Source organism: Larus michahellis, chromosome 10, assembly GCF_964199755.1.
Source record: "Larus michahellis chromosome 10, bLarMic1.1, whole genome shotgun sequence".
NCBI classification, from domain to species: Eukaryota; Metazoa; Chordata; class Aves; order Charadriiformes; family Laridae; genus Larus; species Larus michahellis.
Genome location: NC_133905.1, coordinates 25,567,881 through 25,586,572, shown reverse-complemented (window position 1 = coordinate 25,586,572; position 18,692 = coordinate 25,567,881).

The following is an 18,692-nucleotide window of genomic DNA, read 5'->3' as shown; positions in this document are numbered from 1 at the left end:
ACACCCTGCAGAGCGCAGTGCCCAATATACAGAAACGTCTTGCGGTATCTCCTACAGGGAAAGTGCCAAGAGGGAATTCTCGATCTTGTTCTCAGTGTCTCTGAGAATTGCTCTGATTATCCGTGTGACCTCTTTGCTAAGACTCTCCAGAGAGCCGTCCTCAAAACCAACACACATCTTGACATATCTCCCTCATTGATCGCAGTGTCTCCAGAAACGGCATTCAAGGAGCCAGGAACTTTTCTGCCCACACTGTCCATTGAGTTGTCCTCAAAACCAATATACATCCTGCTATATCTCCCACATGGAAAATGCCAGGAGGCAAAAGTGGGGCTTATGTTTAGACTTTCTCGGAACTGCTTCAAATCAACTAGATATCTTTGTGCTGTAAATCTCCCAACAGACAAACGCAAAAGCAGCAAACATCTCGCTGTATGTCCCACATCCAAAGTGCCAAGAGAGTAATGTAGAGCTTGCTCTCCCTGTCTTTGAGTACTGTTTTCAGTGTCCCGGTTACCTCTTTGCTAACATTCTCTTCAGAGCTGCAGTGAAACCAGGAACCACGTGGAGAAGGCACCCACACTGAAAATGACTGGAAGGAACATTGGGGCTTCTTCTCAGTGTCTCTGACATAGGGTTTCACTGTCCCGGGAAAGTCTCTGCTAACACCCTGCAGAGCGCAGTGCCCAATATACAGAAACGTCTTGCGGTATCTCCTACAGGGAAAGTGCCAGGAGGAATTGTGGAGCTTGGTCTCAGTGTCTCTGAGAATTGCTCTGATTATCCGTGTGACCTCTTTGCTAAGACTCTCCAGAGAGCCTTCCTCAAAACCAACACACATCTTGACATATCTCCCGCATTGATCGCAGTGTCTCCAGAAACGGCATTCAAGGAGCCAGGAACTTTTCTGCCCACACTGTCCATTGAGTTGTCCTCAAAACCAATATACATCCTGCTATATCTCCCACATGGAAAATGCCAGGAGGCAAAAGTGGGGATTATGTTTAGACTTTCTCGGAACTGCTTCAAATCAACTAGATATCTTTGTGCTGTAAATCTCCCAACAGACAAACGCAAAAGCAGCAAACATCTCGCTGTATGTCCCACATCCAAAGTGCCAAGAGAGTAATGTAGAGCTTGCTCTCCCTGTCTTTGAGTACAGTTTTCAGTGTCCCGGTTACCTCTTTGCTAACATTCTCTTCAGAGCTGCAGTGAAACCAGGAACCACGTGGAGAAGGCACCCACACTGAAAATGACTGGAAGGAACATTGGGGCTTCTTCTCAGTGTCTCTGACATAGGGTTTCACTGTCCCGGGAAAGTCTCTGCTAACACCCTGCAGAGCGCAGTGCCCAATATACAGAAACGTCTTGCGGTATCTCCTACAGGGAAAGTGCCAAGAGGGAATTCTCGATCTTGTTCTCAGTGTCTCTGAGAATTGCTCTGATTATCCGTGTGACCTCTTTGCTAAGACTCTCCAGAGAGCCGTCCTCAAAACCAACACACATCTTGACATATCTCCCTCATTGATCGCAGTGTCTCCAGAAACGGCATTCAAGGAGCCAGGAACTTTTCTGCCCACACTGTCCATTGAGTTGTCCTCAAAACCAATATACATCCTGCTATATCTCCCACATGGAAAATGCCAGGAGGGAAAAGTGGGGCTTATGTTTAGACTTTCTCGGAACTGCTTCAAATCAACTAGAAATCTTTGTGCTGTAAATCTCCCAACAGACAAACGCAAAAGCAACAAACATCTCGCTGTATGTCCCACATCCAAAGTGCCAAGAGAGTAATGTAGAGCTTGCTCTCCCTGTCTTTGAGTACTGTTTTCAGTGTCCCGGTTACCTCTTTGCTAACATTCTCTTCAGAGCTGCAGTGAAACCAGGAACCACGTGGAGAAGGCACCCACACTGAAAATGACTGGAAGGAACATTGGGGCTTCTTCTCAGTGTCTCTGACATAGGGTTTCACTGTCCCGGGAAAGTCTCTGCTAACACCCTGCAGAGCGCAGTGCCCAATATACAGAAACGTCTTGCGGTATCTCCTACAGGGAAAGTGCCAGGAGGAATTGTGGAGCTTGGTCTCAGTGTCTCTGAGAATTGCTCTGATTATCCGTGTGACCTCTTTGCTAAGACTCTCCAGAGAGCCTTCCTCAAAACCAACACACATCTTGACATATCTCCCACATTGATCGCAGTGTCTCCAGAAACGGCATTCAAGGAGCCAGGAACTTTTCTGCCCACACTGTCCATTGAGTTGTCCTCAAAACCAATATACATCCTGCTATATCTCCCACATGGAAAATGCCAGGAGGGAAAAGTGGGGCTTATGTTTAGACTTTCTCGGAACTGCTTCAAATCAACTAGATATCTTTGTGCTGTAAATCTCCCAACAGACAAACGCAAAAGCAGCAAACATCTCGCTGTATGTCCCACATCCAAAGTGCCAAGAGAGTAATGTAGAGCTTGCTCTCCCTGTCTTTGAGTACAGTTTTCAGTGTCCCGGTTACCTCTTTGCTAACATTCTCTTCAGAGCTGCAGTGAAACCAGGAACCACGTGGAGAAGGCACCCACACTGAAAATGCCTGGAAGGAACATTGGGGCTTCTTCTCAGTGTCTCTGACATAGGGTTTCACTGTCCCGGGAAAGTCTCTGCTAACACCCTGCAGAGCGCAGTGCCCAATATACAGAAACGTCTTGCGGTATCTCCTACAGGGAAAGTGCCAAGAGGGAATTCTCGATCTTGTTCTCAGTGTCTCTGAGAATTGCTCTGATTATCCGTGTGACCTCTTTGCTAAGACTCTCCAGAGAGCCTTCCTCAAAACCAACACACATCTTGACATATCTCCCGCATTGATCGCAGTGTCTCCAGAAACGGCATTCAAGGAGCCAGGAACTTTTCTGCCCACACTGTCCATTGAGTTGTCCTCAAAACCAATATACATCCTGCTATATCTCCCACATGGAAAATGCCAGGAGGCAAAAGTGGGGCTTATGTTTAGACTTTCTCGGAACTGCTTCAAATCAACTAGATATCTTTGTGCTGTAAATCTCCCAACAGACAAACGCAAAAGCAGCAAACATCTCGCTGTATGTCCCACATCCAAAGTGCCAAGAGAGTAATGTAGAGCTTGCTCTCCCTGTCTTTGAGTACAGTTTTCAGTGTCCCGGTTACCTCTTTGCTAACATTCTCTTCAGAGCTGCAGTGAAACCAGGAACCACGTGGAGAAGGCACCCACACTGAAAATGACTGGAAGGAACATTGGGGCTTCTTCTCAGTGTCTCTGATGTCGGGTTTCACTGTCCCGGGAAAGTCTCTGCTAACACCCTGCAGAGCGCAGTGCCCAATATACAGAAACGTCTTGCGGTATCTCCTACAGGGAAAGTGCCAAGAGGGAATTCTCGATCTTGTTCTCAGTGTCTCTGAGAATTGCTCTGATTATCCGTGTGACCTCTTTGCTAAGACTCTCCAGAGAGCCGTCCTCAAAACCAACACACATCTTGACATATCTCCCTCATTGATCGCAGTGTCTCCAGAAACGGCATTCAAGGAGCCAGGAACTTTTCTGCCCACACTGTCCATTGAGTTGTCCTCAAAACCAATATACATCCTGCTATATCTCCCACATGGAAAATGCCAGGAGGCAAAAGTGGGGCTTATGTTTAGACTTTCTCGGAACTGCTTCAAATCAACTAGATATCTTTGTGCTGTAAATCTCCCAACAGACAAACGCAAAAGCAGCAAACATCTCGCTGTATGTCCCACATCCAAAGTGCCAAGAGAGTAATGTAGAGCTTGCTCTCCCTGTCTTTGAGTACTGTTTTCAGTGTCCCGGTTACCTCTTTGCTAACATTCTCTTCAGAGCTGCAGTGAAACCAGGAACCACGTGGAGAAGGCACCCACACTGAAAATGACTGGAAGGAACATTGGGGCTTCTTCTCAGTGTCTCTGACATAGGGTTTCACTGTCCCGGGAAAGTCTCTGCTAACACCCTGCAGAGCGCAGTGCCCAATATACAGAAACGTCTTGCGGTATCTCCTACAGGGAAAGTGCCAGGAGGAATTGTGGAGCTTGGTCTCAGTGTCTCTGAGAATTGCTCTGATTATCCGTGTGACCTCTTTGCTAAGACTCTCCAGAGAGCCTTCCTCAAAACCAACACACATCTTGACATATCTCCCTCATTGATCGCAGTGTCTCCAGAAACGGCATTCAAGGAGCCAGGAACTTTTCTGCCCACACTGTCCATTGAGTTGTCCTCAAAACCAATATACATCCTGCTATATCTCCCACATGGAAAATGCCAGGAGGCAAAAGTGGGGATTATGTTTAGACTTTCTCGGAACTGCTTCAAATCAACTAGATATCTTTGTGCTGTAAATCTCCCAACAGACAAACGCAAAAGCAGCAAACATCTCGCTGTATGTCCCACATCCAAAGTGCCAAGAGAGTAATGTAGAGCTTGCTCTCCCTGTCTTTGAGTACAGTTTTCAGTGTCCCGGTTACCTCTTTGCTAACATTCTCTTCAGAGCTGCAGTGAAACCAGGAACCACGTGGAGAAGGCACCCACACTGAAAATGACTGGAAGGAACATTGGGGCTTCTTCTCAGTGTCTCTGACATAGGGTTTCACTGTCCCGGGAAAGTCTCTGCTAACACCCTGCAGAGCGCAGTGCCCAATATACAGAAACGTCTTGCGGTATCTCCTACAGGGAAAGTGCCAAGAGGGAATTCTCGATCTTGTTCTCAGTGTCTCTGAGAATTGCTCTGATTATCCGTGTGACCTCTTTGCTAAGACTCTCCAGAGAGCCGTCCTCAAAACCAACACACATCTTGACATATCTCCCTCATTGATCGCAGTGTCTCCAGAAACGGCATTCAAGGAGCCAGGAACTTTTCTGCCCACACTGTCCATTGAGTTGTCCTCAAAACCAATATACATCCTGCTATATCTCCCACATGGAAAATGCCAGGAGGCAAAAGTGGGGATTATGTTTAGACTTTCTCGGAACTGCTTCAAATCAACTAGATATCTTTGTGCTGTAAATCTCCCAACAGACAAACGCAAAAGCAACAAACATCTCGCTGTATGTCCCACATCCAAAGTGCCAAGAGAGTAATGTAGAGCTTGCTCTCCCTGTCTTTGAGTACTGTTTTCAGTGTCCCGGTTACCTCTTTGCTAACATTCTCTTCAGAGCTGCAGTGAAACCAGGAACCACGTGGAGAAGGCACCCACACTGAAAATGACTGGAAGGAACATTGGGGCTTCTTCTCAGTGTCTCTGACATAGGGTTTCACTGTCCCGGGAAAGTCTCTGCTAACACCCTGCAGAGCGCAGTGCCCAATATACAGAAACGTCTTGCGGTATCTCCTACAGGGAAAGTGCCAAGAGGGAATTCTCGATCTTGTTCTCAGTGTCTCTGAGAATTGCTCTGATTATCCGTGTGACCTCTTTGCTAAGACTCTCCAGAGAGCCGTCCTCAAAACCAACACACATCTTGACATATCTCCCTCATTGATCGCAGTGTCTCCAGAAACGGCATTCAAGGAGCCAGGAACTTTTCTGCCCACACTGTCCATTGAGTTGTCCTCAAAACCAATATACATCCTGCTATATCTCCCACATGGAAAATGCCAGGAGGGAAAAGTGGGGCTTATGTTTAGACTTTCTCGGAACTGCTTCAAATCAACTAGAAATCTTTGTGCTGTAAATCTCCCAACAGACAAACGCAAAAGCAACAAACATCTCGCTGTATGTCCCACATCCAAAGTGCCAAGAGAGTAATGTAGAGCTTGCTCTCCCTGTCTTTGAGTACTGTTTTCAGTGTCCCGGTTACCTCTTTGCTAACATTCTCTTCAGAGCTGCAGTGAAACCAGGAACCACGTGGAGAAGGCACCCACACTGAAAATGACTGGAAGGAACATTGGGGCTTCTTCTCAGTGTCTCTGACATAGGGTTTCACTGTCCCGGGAAAGTCTCTGCTAACACCCTGCAGAGCGCAGTGCCCAATATACAGAAACGTCTTGCGGTATCTCCTACAGGGAAAGTGCCAGGAGGAATTGTGGAGCTTGGTCTCAGTGTCTCTGAGAATTGCTCTGATTATCCGTGTGACCTCTTTGCTAAGACTCTCCAGAGAGCCTTCCTCAAAACCAACACACATCTTGACATATCTCCCACATTGATCGCAGTGTCTCCAGAAACGGCATTCAAGGAGCCAGGAACTTTTCTGCCCACACTGTCCATTGAGTTGTCCTCAAAACCAATATACATCCTGCTATATCTCCCACATGGAAAATGCCAGGAGGGAAAAGTGGGGCTTATGTTTAGACTTTCTCGGAACTGCTTCAAATCAACTAGATATCTTTGTGCTGTAAATCTCCCAACAGACAAACGCAAAAGCAGCAAACATCTCGCTGTATGTCCCACATCCAAAGTGCCAAGAGAGTAATGTAGAGCTTGCTCTCCCTGTCTTTGAGTACAGTTTTCAGTGTCCCGGTTACCTCTTTGCTAACATTCTCTTCAGAGCTGCAGTGAAACCAGGAACCACGTGGAGAAGGCACCCACACTGAAAATGCCTGGAAGGAACATTGGGGCTTCTTCTCAGTGTCTCTGACATAGGGTTTCACTGTCCCGGGAAAGTCTCTGCTAACACCCTGCAGAGCGCAGTGCCCAATATACAGAAACGTCTTGCGGTATCTCCTACAGGGAAAGTGCCAAGAGGGAATTCTCGATCTTGTTCTCAGTGTCTCTGAGAATTGCTCTGATTATCCGTGTGACCTCTTTGCTAAGACTCTCCAGAGAGCCGTCCTCAAAACCAACACACATCTTGACATATCTCCCTCATTGATCGCAGTGTCTCCAGAAACGGCATTCAAGGAGCCAGGAACTTTTCTGCCCACACTGTCCATTGAGTTGTCCTCAAAACCAATATACATCCTGCTATATCTCCCACATGGAAAATGCCAGGAGGCAAAAGTGGGGCTTATGTTTAGACTTTCTCGGAACTGCTTCAAATCAACTAGATATCTTTGTGCTGTAAATCTCCCAACAGACAAACGCAAAAGCAACAAACATCTCGCTGTATGTCCCACATCCAAAGTGCCAAGAGAGTAATGTAGAGCTTGCTCTCCCTGTCTTTGAGTACTGTTTTCAGTGTCCCGGTTACCTCTTTGCTAACATTCTCTTCAGAGCTGCAGTGAAACCAGGAACCACGTGGAGAAGGCACCCACACTGAAAATGACTGGAAGGAACATTGGGGCTTCTTCTCAGTGTCTCTGACATAGGGTTTCACTGTCCCGGGAAAGTCTCTGCTAACACCCTGCAGAGCGCAGTGCCCAATATACAGAAACGTCTTGCGGTATCTCCTACAGGGAAAGTGCCAGGAGGAATTGTGGAGCTTGGTCTCAGTGTCTCTGAGAATTGCTCTGATTATCCGTGTGACCTCTTTGCTAAGACTCTCCAGAGAGCCTTCCTCAAAACCAACACACATCTTGACATATCTCCCGCATTGATCGCAGTGTCTCCAGAAACGGCATTCAAGGAGCCAGGAACTTTTCTGCCCACACTGTCCATTGAGTTGTCCTCAAAACCAATATACATCCTGCTATATCTCCCACATGGAAAATGCCAGGAGGCAAAAGTGGGGATTATGTTTAGACTTTCTCGGAACTGCTTCAAATCAACTAGATATCTTTGTGCTGTAAATCTCCCAACAGACAAACGCAAAAGCAGCAAACATCTCGCTGTATGTCCCACATCCAAAGTGCCAAGAGAGTAATGTAGAGCTTGCTCTCCCTGTCTTTGAGTACTGTTTTCAGTGTCCCGGTTACCTCTTTGCTAACATTCTCTTCAGAGCTGCAGTGAAACCAGGAACCACGTGGAGAAGGCACCCACACTGAAAATGACTGGAAGGAACATTGGGGCTTCTTCTCAGTGTCTCTGATGTCGGGTTTCACTGTCCCGGGAAAGTCTCTGCTAACACCCTGCAGAGCGCAGTGCCCAATATACAGAAACGTCTTGCGGTATCTCCTACAGGGAAAGTGCCAAGAGGGAATTCTCGATCTTGTTCTCAGTGTCTCTGAGAATTGCTCTGATTATCCGTGTGACCTCTTTGCTAAGACTCTCCAGAGAGCCTTCCTCAAAACCAACACACATCTTGACATATCTCCCGCATTGATTGCAGTGTCTCCAGAAACGGCATTCAAGGAGCCAGGAACTTTTCTGCCCACACTGTCCATTGAGTTGTCCTCAAAACCAATATACATCCTGCTATATCTCCCACATGGAAAATGCCAGGAGGGAAAAGTGGGGCTTATGTTTAGACTTTCTCGGAACTGCTTCAAATCAACTAGATATCTTTGTGCTGTAAATCTCACAACAGCCAAACGCAAAAGCAGCAAACATCTCGCTGTATGTCCCACATCCAAAGTGCCAAGAGAGTAATGTAGAGCTTGCTCTCCCTGTCTTTGAGTACTGTTTTCAGTGTCCCGGTTACCTCTTTGCTAACATTCTCTTCAGAGCTGCAGTGAAACCAGGAACCACGTGGAGAAGGCACCCACACTGAAAATGACTGGAAGGAACATTGGGGCTTCTTCTCAGTGTCTCTGACATAGGGTTTCACTGTCCCGGGAAAGTCTCTGCTAACACCCTGCAGAGCGCAGTGCCCAATATACAGAAACGTCTTGCGGTATCTCCTACAGGGAAAGTGCCAAGAGGGAATTCTCGATCTTGTTCTCAGTGTCTCTGAGAATTGCTCTGATTATCCGTGTGACCTCTTTGCTAAGACTCTCCAGAGAGCCGTCCTCAAAACCAACACACATCTTGACATATCTCCCTCATTGATCGCAGTGTCTCCAGAAACGGCATTCAAGGAGCCAGGAACTTTTCTGCCTACACTGTCCATTGAGTTGTCCTCAAAACCAATATACATCCTGCTATATCTCCCACATGGAAAATGCCAGGAGGCAAAAGTGGGGATTATGTTTAGACTTTCTCGGAACTGCTTCAAATCAACTAGATATCTTTGTGCTGTAAATCTCCCAACAGACAAACGCAAAAGCAACAAACATCTCGCTGTATGTCCCACATCCAAAGTGCCAAGAGAGTAATGTAGAGCTTGCTCTCCCTGTCTTTGAGTACTGTTTTCAGTGTCCTGGTTACCTCTTTGCTAACATTCTCTTCAGAGCTGCAGTGAAACCAGGAACCACGTGGAGAAGGCACCCACACTGAAAATGACTGGAAGGAACATTGGGGCTTCTTCTCAGTGTCTCTGACGTAGGGTTTCACTGTCCCGGGAAAGTCTCTGCTAACACCCTGCAGAGCGCAGTGCCCAATATACAGAAACGTCTTGCGGTATCTCCTACAGGGAAAGTGCCAGGAGGAATTGTGGAGCTTGGTCTCAGTGTCTCTGAGAATTGCTCTGATTATCCGTGTGACCTCTTTGCTAAGACTCTCCAGAGAGCCTTCCTCAAAACCAACACACATCTTGACATATCTCCCGCATTGATCGCAGTGTCTCCAGAAACGGCATTCAAGGAGCCAGGAACTTTTCTGCCCACACTGTCCATTGAGTTGTCCTCAAAACCAATATACATCCTGCTATATCTCCCACATGGAAAATGCCAGGAGGCAAAAGTGGGGCTTATGTTTAGACTTTCTCGGAACTGCTTCAAATCAACTAGATATCTTTGTGCTGTAAATCTCCCAACAGACAAACGCAAAAGCAGCAAACATCTCGCTGTATGTCCCACATCCAAAGTGCCAAGAGAGTAATGTAGAGCTTGCTCTCCCTGTCTTTGAGTACAGTTTTCAGTGTCCCGGTTACCTCTTTGCTAACATTCTCTTCAGAGCTGCAGTGAAACCAGGAACCACGTGGAGAAGGCACCCACACTGAAAATGCCTGGAAGGAACATTGGGGCTTCTTCTCAGTGTCTCTGACATAGGGTTTCACTGTCCCGGGAAAGTCTCTGCTAACACCCTGCAGAGCGCAGTGCCCAATATACAGAAACGTCTTGCGGTATCTCCTACAGGGAAAGTGCCAAGAGGGAATTCTCGATCTTGTTCTCAGTGTCTCTGAGAATTGCTCTGATTATCCGTGTGACCTCTTTGCTAAGACTCTCCAGAGAGCCGTCCTCAAAACCAACACACATCTTGACATATCTCCCTCATTGATCGCAGTGTCTCCAGAAACGGCATTCAAGGAGCCAGGAACTTTTCTGCCCACACTGTCCATTGAGTTGTCCTCAAAACCAATATACATCCTGCTATATCTCCCACATGGAAAATGCCAGGAGGCAAAAGTGGGGCTTATGTTTAGACTTTCTCGGAACTGCTTCAAATCAACTAGATATCTTTGTGCTGTAAATCTCCCAACAGACAAACGCAAAAGCAACAAACATCTCGCTGTATGTCCCACATCCAAAGTGCCAAGAGAGTAATGTAGAGCTTGCTCTCCCTGTCTTTGAGTACTGTTTTCAGTGTCCCGGTTACCTCTTTGCTAACATTCTCTTCAGAGCTGCAGTGAAACCAGGAACCACGTGGAGAAGGCACCCACACTGAAAATGACTGGAAGGAACATTGGGGCTTCTTCTCAGTGTCTCTGACATAGGGTTTCACTGTCCCGGGAAAGTCTCTGCTAACACCCTGCAGAGCGCAGTGCCCAATATACAGAAACGTCTTGCGGTATCTCCTACAGGGAAAGTGCCAGGAGGAATTGTGGAGCTTGGTCTCAGTGTCTCTGAGAATTGCTCTGATTATCCGTGTGACCTCTTTGCTAAGACTCTCCAGAGAGCCTTCCTCAAAACCAACACACATCTTGACATATCTCCCGCATTGATCGCAGTGTCTCCAGAAACGGCATTCAAGGAGCCAGGAACTTTTCTGCCCACACTGTCCATTGAGTTGTCCTCAAAACCAATATACATCCTGCTATATCTCCCACATGGAAAATGCCAGGAGGCAAAAGTGGGGATTATGTTTAGACTTTCTCGGAACTGCTTCAAATCAACTAGATATCTTTGTGCTGTAAATCTCCCAACAGACAAACGCAAAAGCAGCAAACATCTCGCTGTATGTCCCACATCCAAAGTGCCAAGAGAGTAATGTAGAGCTTGCTCTCCCTGTCTTTGAGTACTGTTTTCAGTGTCCCGGTTACCTCTTTGCTAACATTCTCTTCAGAGCTGCAGTGAAACCAGGAACCACGTGGAGAAGGCACCCACACTGAAAATGACTGGAAGGAACATTGGGGCTTCTTCTCAGTGTCTCTGACATAGGGTTTCACTGTCCCGGGAAAGTCTCTGCTAACACCCTGCAGAGCGCAGTGCCCAATATACAGAAACGTCTTGCGGTATCTCCTACAGGGAAAGTGCCAAGAGGGAATTCTCGATCTTGTTCTCAGTGTCTCTGAGAATTGCTCTGATTATCCGTGTGACCTCTTTGCTAAGACTCTCCAGAGAGCCGTCCTCAAAACCAACACACATCTTGACATATCTCCCTCATTGATCGCAGTGTCTCCAGAAACGGCATTCAAGGAGCCAGGAACTTTTCTGCCTACACTGTCCATTGAGTTGTCCTCAAAACCAATATACATCCTGCTATATCTCCCACATGGAAAATGCCAGGAGGCAAAAGTGGGGATTATGTTTAGACTTTCTCGGAACTGCTTCAAATCAACTAGATATCTTTGTGCTGTAAATCTCCCAACAGACAAACGCAAAAGCAACAAACATCTCGCTGTATGTCCCACATCCAAAGTGCCAAGAGAGTAATGTAGAGCTTGCTCTCCCTGTCTTTGAGTACTGTTTTCAGTGTCCCGGTTACCTCTTTGCTAACATTCTCTTCAGAGCTGCAGTGAAACCAGGAACCACGTGGAGAAGGCACCCACACTGAAAATGACTGGAAGGAACATTGGGGCTTCTTCTCAGTGTCTCTGACGTAGGGTTTCACTGTCCCGGGAAAGTCTCTGCTAACACCCTGCAGAGCGCAGTGCCCAATATACAGAAACGTCTTGCGGTATCTCCTACAGGGAAAGTGCCAGGAGGAATTGTGGAGCTTGGTCTCAGTGTCTCTGAGAATTGCTCTGATTATCCGTGTGACCTCTTTGCTAAGACTCTCCAGAGAGCCTTCCTCAAAACCAACACACATCTTGACATATCTCCCGCATTGATCGCAGTGTCTCCAGAAACGGCATTCAAGGAGCCAGGAACTTTTCTGCCCACACTGTCCATTGAGTTGTCCTCAAAACCAATATACATCCTGCTATATCTCCCACATGGAAAATGCCAGGAGGCAAAAGTGGGGATTATGTTTAGACTTTCTCGGAACTGCTTCAAATCAACTAGATATCTTTGTGCTGTAAATCTCCCAACAGACAAACGCAAAAGCAGCAAACATCTCGCTGTATGTCCCACATCCAAAGTGCCAAGAGAGTAATGTAGAGCTTGCTCTCCCTGTCTTTGAGTACTGTTTTCAGTGTCCCGGTTACCTCTTTGCTAACATTCTCTTCAGAGCTGCAGTGAAACCAGGAACCACGTGGAGAAGGCACCCACACTGAAAATGACTGGAAGGAACATTGGGGCTTCTTCTCAGTGTCTCTGATGTCGGGTTTCACTGTCCCGGGAAAGTCTCTGCTAACACCCTGCAGAGCGCAGTGCCCAATATACAGAAACGTCTTGCGGTATCTCCTACAGGGAAAGTGCCAGGAGGAATTGTGGAGCTTGGTCTCAGTGTCTCTGAGAATTGCTCTGATTATCCGTGTGACCTCTTTGCTAAGACTCTCCAGAGAGCCTTCCTCAAAACCAACACACATCTTGACATATCTCCCGCATTGATCGCAGTGTCTCCAGAAACGGCATTCAAGGAGCCAGGAACTTTTCTGCCCACACTGTCCATTGAGTTGTCCTCAAAACCAATATACATCCTGCTATATCTCCCACATGGAAAATGCCAGGAGGCAAAAGTGGGGATTATGTTTAGACTTTCTCGGAACTGCTTCAAATCAACTAGATATCTTTGTGCTGTAAATCTCCCAACAGACAAACGCAAAAGCAACAAACATCTTGCTGTATGTCCCACATCCAAAGTGCCAAGAGAGTAATGTAGAGCTTGCTCTCCCTGTCTTTGAGTACTGTTTTCAGTGTCCCGGTTACCTCTTTGCTAACATTCTCTTCAGAGCTGCAGTGAAACCAGGAACCACGTGGAGAAGGCACCCACACTGAAAATGACTGGAAGGAACATTGGGGCTTCTTCTCAGTGTCTCTGACATAGGGTTTCACTGTCCCGGGAAAGTCTCTGCTAACACCCTGCAGAGCGCAGTGCCCAATATACAGAAACGTCTTGCGGTATCTCCTACAGGGAAAGTGCCAAGAGGGAATTCTCGATCTTGTTCTCAGTGTCTCTGAGAATTGCTCTGATTATCCGTGTGACCTCTTTGCTAAGACTCTCCAGAGAGCCTTCCTCAAAACCAACACACATCTTGACATATCTCCCGCATTGATCGCAGTGTCTCCAGAAACGGCATTCAAGGAGCCAGGAACTTTTCTGCCCACACTGTCCATTGAGTTGTCCTCAAAACCAATATACATCCTGCTATATCTCCCACATGGAAAATGCCAGGAGGCAAAAGTGGGGATTATGTTTAGACTTTCTCGGAACTGCTTCAAATCAACTAGATATCTTTGTGCTGTAAATCTCCCAACAGACAAACGCAAAAGCAGCAAACATCTCGCTGTATGTCCCACATCCAAAGTGCCAAGAGAGTAATGTAGAGCTTGCTCTCCCTGTCTTTGAGTACTGTTTTCAGTGTCCCGGTTACCTCTTTGCTAACATTCTCTTCAGAGCTGCAGTGAAACCAGGAACCACGTGGAGAAGGCACCCACACTGAAAATGACTGGAAGGAACATTGGGGCTTCTTCTCAGTGTCTCTGACATAGGGTTTCACTGTCCCGGGAAAGTCTCTGCTAACACCCTGCAGAGCGCAGTGCCCAATATACAGAAACGTCTTGCGGTATCTCCTACAGGGAAAGTGCCAAGAGGGAATTCTCGATCTTGTTCTCAGTGTCTCTGAGAATTGCTCTGATTATCCGTGTGACCTCTTTGCTAAGACTCTCCAGAGAGCCGTCCTCAAAACCAACACACATCTTGACATATCTCCCTCATTGATCGCAGTGTCTCCAGAAACGGCATTCAAGGAGCCAGGAACTTTTCTGCCTACACTGTCCATTGAGTTGTCCTCAAAACCAATATACATCCTGCTATATCTCCCACATGGAAAATGCCAGGAGGCAAAAGTGGGGCTTATGTTTAGACTTTCTCGGAACTGCTTCAAATCAACTAGATATCTTTGTGCTGTAAATCTCCCAACAGACAAACGCAAAAGCAACAAACATCTCGCTGTATGTCCCACATCCAAAGTGCCAAGAGAGTAATGTAGAGCTTGCTCTCCCTGTCTTTGAGTACTGTTTTCAGTGTCCCGGTTACCTCTTTGCTAACATTCTCTTCAGAGCTGCAGTGAAACCAGGAACCACGTGGAGAAGGCACCCACACTGAAAATGACTGGAAGGAACATTGGGGCTTCTTCTCAGTGTCTCTGACGTAGGGTTTCACTGTCCCGGGAAAGTCTCTGCTAACACCCTGCAGAGCGCAGTGCCCAATATACAGAAACGTCTTGCGGTATCTCCTACAGGGAAAGTGCCAGGAGGAATTGTGGAGCTTGGTCTCAGTGTCTCTGAGAATTGCTCTGATTATCCGTGTGACCTCTTTGCTAAGACTCTCCAGAGAGCCTTCCTCAAAACCAACACACATCTTGACATATCTCCCGCATTGATCGCAGTGTCTCCAGAAACGGCATTCAAGGAGCCAGGAACTTTTCTGCCCACACTGTCCATTGAGTTGTCCTCAAAACCAATATACATCCTGCTATATCTCCCACATGGAAAATGCCAGGAGGCAAAAGTGGGGATTATGTTTAGACTTTCTCGGAACTGCTTCAAATCAACTAGATATCTTTGTGCTGTAAATCTCCCAACAGACAAACGCAAAAGCAGCAAACATCTCGCTGTATGTCCCACATCCAAAGTGCCAAGAGAGTAATGTAGAGCTTGCTCTCCCTGTCTTTGAGTACTGTTTTCAGTGTCCCGGTTACCTCTTTGCTAACATTCTCTTCAGAGCTGCAGTGAAACCAGGAACCACGTGGAGAAGGCACCCACACTGAAAATGACTGGAAGGAACATTGGGGCTTCTTCTCAGTGTCTCTGATGTCGGGTTTCACTGTCCCGGGAAAGTCTCTGCTAACACCCTGCAGAGCGCAGTGCCCAATATACAGAAACGTCTTGCGGTATCTCCTACAGGGAAAGTGCCAGGAGGAATTGTGGAGCTTGGTCTCAGTGTCTCTGAGAATTGCTCTGATTATCCGTGTGACCTCTTTGCTAAGACTCTCCAGAGAGCCTTCCTCAAAACCAACACACATCTTGACATATCTCCCGCATTGATCGCAGTGTCTCCAGAAACGGCATTCAAGGAGCCAGGAACTTTTCTGCCCACACTGTCCATTGAGTTGTCCTCAAAACCAATATACATCCTGCTATATCTCCCACATGGAAAATGCCAGGAGGCAAAAGTGGGGATTATGTTTAGACTTTCTCGGAACTGCTTCAAATCAACTAGATATCTTTGTGCTGTAAATCTCCCAACAGACAAACGCAAAAGCAACAAACATCTTGCTGTATGTCCCACATCCAAAGTGCCAAGAGAGTAATGTAGAGCTTGCTCTCCCTGTCTTTGAGTACTGTTTTCAGTGTCCCGGTTACCTCTTTGCTAACATTCTCTTCAGAGCTGCAGTGAAACCAGGAACCACGTGGAGAAGGCACCCACACTGAAAATGACTGGAAGGAACATTGGGGCTTCTTCTCAGTGTCTCTGACATAGGGTTTCACTGTCCCGGGAAAGTCTCTGCTAACACCCTGCAGAGCGCAGTGCCCAATATACAGAAACGTCTTGCGGTATCTCCTACAGGGAAAGTGCCAAGAGGGAATTCTCGATCTTGTTCTCAGTGTCTCTGAGAATTGCTCTGATTATCCGTGTGACCTCTTTGCTAAGACTCTCCAGAGAGCCGTCCTCAAAACCAACACACATCTTGACATATCTCCCTCATTGATCGCAGTGTCTCCAGAAACGGCATTCAAGGAGCCAGGAACTTTTCTGCCCACACTGTCCATTGAGTTGTCCTCAAAACCAATATACATCCTGCTATATCTCCCACATGGAAAATGCCAGGAGGCAAAAGTGGGGCTTATGTTTAGACTTTCTCGGAACTGCTTCAAATCAACTAGATATCTTTGTGCTGTAAATCTCCCAACAGACAAACGCAAAAGCAACAAACATCTCGCTGTATGTCCCACATCCAAAGTGCCAAGAGAGTAATGTAGAGCTTGCTCTCCCTGTCTTTGAGTACTGTTTTCAGTGTCCCGGTTACCTCTTTGCTAACATTCTCTTCAGAGCTGCAGTGAAACCAGGAACCACGTGGAGAAGGCACCCACACTGAAAATGCCTGGAAGGAACATTGGGGCTTCTTCTCAGTGTCTCTGATGTCGGGTTTCACTGTCCCGGGAAAGTCTCTGCTAACACCCTGCAGAGCGCAGTGCCCAATATACAGAAACGTCTTGCGGTATCTCCTACAGGGAAAGTGCCAGGAGGAATTGTGGAGCTTGGTCTCAGTGTCTCTGAGAATTGCTCTGATTATCCGTGTGACCTCTTTGCTAAGACTCTCCAGAGAGCCTTCCTCAAAACCAACACACATCTTGACATATCTCCCGCATTGATCGCAGTGTCTCCAGAAACGGCATTCAAGGAGCCAGGAACTTTTCTGCCCACACTGTCCATTGAGTTGTCCTCAAAACCAATATACATCCTGCTATATCTCCCACATGGAAAATGCCAGGAGGCAAAAGTGGGGCTTATGTTTAGACTTTCTCGGAACTGCTTCAAATCAACTAGATATCTTTGTGCTGTAAATCTCCCAACAGACAAACGCAAAAGCAGCAAACATCTCGCTGTATGTCCCACATCCAAAGTGCCAAGAGAGTAATGTAGAGCTTGCTCTCCCTGTCTTTGAGTACTGTTTTCAGTGTCCCGGTTACCTCTTTGCTAACATTCTCTTCAGAGCTGCAGTGAAACCAGGAACCACGTGGAGAAGGCACCCACACTGAAAATGACTGGAAGGAACATTGGGGCTTCTTCTCAGTGTCTCTGACATAGGGTTTCACTGTCCCGGGAAAGTCTCTGCTAACACCCTGCAGAGCGCAGTGCCCAATATACAGAAACGTCTTGCGGTATCTCCTACAGGGAAAGTGCCAAGAGGGAATTCTCGATCTTGTTCTCAGTGTCTCTGAGAATTGCTCTGATTATCCGTGTGACCTCTTTGCTAAGACTCTCCAGAGAGCCGTCCTCAAAACCAACACACATCTTGACATATCTCCCTCATTGATCGCAGTGTCTCCAGAAACGGCATTCAAGGAGCCAGGAACTTTTCTGCCCACACTGTCCATTGAGTTGTCCTCAAAACCAATATACATCCTGCTATATCTCCCACATGGAAAATGCCAGGAGGCAAAAGTGGGGCTTATGTTTAGACTTTCTCGGAACTGCTTCAAATCAACTAGATATCTTTGTGCTGTAAATCTCCCAACAGACAAACGCAAAAGCAACAAACATCTCGCTGTATGTCCCACATCCAAAGTGCCAAGAGAGTAATGTAGAGCTTGCTCTCCCTGTCTTTGAGTACTGTTTTCAGTGTCCCGGTTACCTCTTTGCTAACATTCTCTTCAGAGCTGCAGTGAAACCAGGAACCACGTGGAGAAGGCACCCACACTGAAAATGACTGGAAGGAACATTGGGGCTTCTTCTCAGTGTCTCTGACATAGGGTTTCACTGTCCCGGGAAAGTCTCTGCTAACACCCTGCAGAGCGCAGTGCCCAATATACAGAAACGTCTTGCGGTATCTCCTACAGGGAAAGTGCCAGGAGGAATTGTGGAGCTTGGTCTCAGTGTCTCTGAGAATTGCTCTGATTATCCGTGTGACCTCTTTGCTAAGACTCTCCAGAGAGCCTTCCTCAAAACCAACACACATCTTGACATATCTCCCACATTGATCGCAGTGTCTCCAGAAACGGCATTCAAGGAGCCAGGAACTTTTCTGCCCACACTGTCCATTGAGTTGTCCTCCAAACCAATATACATCCTGCTATATCTCCCACATGGAAAATGCCAGGAGGCAAAAGTGGGGCTTATGTTTAGACTTTCTCGGAACTGCTTCAAATCAACTAGATATCTTTGTGCTGTAAATCTCCCAACAGACAAACGCAAAAGCAGCAAACATCTCGCTGTATGTCCCACATCCAAAGTGCCAAGAGAGTAATGTAGAGCTTGCTCTCCCTGTCTTTGAGTACTGTTTTCAGTGTCCCGGTTACCTCTTTGCTAACATTCTCTTCAGAGCTGCAGTGAAACCAGGAACCACGTGGAGAAGGCACCCACACTGAAAATGCCTGGAAGGAACATTGGGGCTTCTTCTCAGTGTCTCTGACATAGGGTTTCACTGTCCCGGGAAAGTCTCTGCTAACACCCTGCAGAGCGCAGTGCCCAATATACAGAAACGTCTTGCGGTATCTCCTACAGGGAAAGTGCCAGGAGGAATTGTGGAGCT